The 1,364-nt window shown below is 38.8% G+C and overlaps 1 pseudogene; it reads right to left on the bottom strand.

The window, feature by feature from the left end:
• Positions 1 to 410: 410 nt before the first annotated feature.
• Positions 411 to 509, bottom strand: LOC130036979 (uncharacterized; annotated as a pseudogene).
• Positions 510 to 1,364: the final 855 nt, after the last annotated feature.

The raw sequence follows: 1,364 nt of genomic DNA, 5'->3' as shown, positions 1-1,364 counted from the left end.
GCATCTACATTGAGGAGGGTGAGTTCTTTCTGATGTACATATCCCATGATCATTAAGAAATGACCTTCACTGTCTCTTATAACCTTTAGTCTGAAGTTCATGTGGTCTGATACTAGTATTGCCACTGCAGCTTTTTGGAGGTGTTCTTTTCTTGAAGAATTGTTTTCCAGCCTTTTACTTTTAGCCCATGGTTGCTTTGATTGCTCAGATGTATTTCTTGCAGGCAGCAGAATGTTGGGTTCAGTTTTCTATTTCATCCTGCCGTCCTGTGCCTCTGAATTGGTGTATTTAGTCCATTGACGTTGAGAGAGATCATTGTGATAGGGATTTTTGCTATCTTTATGTCGAAATTTGGAGTACTTGTGGGGCTTGTCTTAGCTTAAAGTATCCCTGTTAATTCTTAATGCAACAAAAATATGGAACAATTTACAAGTTGGCCTGTCATCTCTGTGTAAGGATCATGCTAATCTCTGTATCATTTCAATTTTAGTATATGTGTTGCCAAACTCAGTATAAGAGTTGATTTTTTCCCCTATTTTTCTCTTCTGATTTCTCTGAGTGTTGTCCTTACTCACTCCTATGGCAGACAGTGATTCCCAATCTAGGAAGGTATTTCAAAGGAGCTTGAAGTGATAAATTTAGAACATTAATGTCCCAGAAGGAAAAGTATGGTTTTTACAATATTATATTTTACCATACCCAGGGCATCAGTTTTGCAAAATAATTCTTTTGGAAGATAGAGAATCAGTGTTGTTTAATGCTCTTCCCTGAAATCTTCATTAAGAAAATTAAACTGGAGCCTTTTGCTATTCTCACCTCGGTCCCGTGTACATCTCCAGAAAACGGTGGATGGCGTTGTCCGCACTTTGACCACCTTGAAAGTAAGTAGGATTTTTCTCCTGAAGGAAGAGGTGAGAAGCATATTGATGATTTCATTCCACTTTATTACAAGTTAAACTTGAAGGGAATGTGAGACTCATGAGGCTCCTGTAAAGGACAGAAAAAGGGTCTCAATGTAGTTTAATGGCCCAGACACATTAACAACACAGATGACTCAAAGTAACCTGTGTGCATCTTTGGGTGTATAGTGAGTTTTATATCTACTCATAGTGATTCTCAGTCATTCCACATGGGCAAAACAGACCTGTAATTAAAAATCTAGTTCTCTGAGCAGAATGGGCTTTCTTAGGTGATTGAACATGTGTGTAATATTTTATTACTAAGCACATACAACTGTTTGAATGATGTGTACTTTTCGATCAAAAATTAAGTCCAAATATCTCTGAAATGGCAGTCTCCTGATGCCGCACCTGGCTTTCCTCACTGGGGCCCCTTGGAGGGGGTGGGTTGAGTTTCCCTCACCA

The sequence above is a fragment of the Sorex fumeus genome, unplaced genomic scaffold (genome assembly GCF_029834395.1).
Source record: "Sorex fumeus unplaced genomic scaffold, SorFum_2.1 ptg000070l, whole genome shotgun sequence".
In the NCBI taxonomy this organism is placed as follows: Eukaryota; Metazoa; Chordata; class Mammalia; order Eulipotyphla; family Soricidae; genus Sorex; species Sorex fumeus.
The sequence above is the reverse complement of the archived record's forward strand: the minus strand, read 5'-3'. Positions and strand labels throughout refer to the sequence as shown.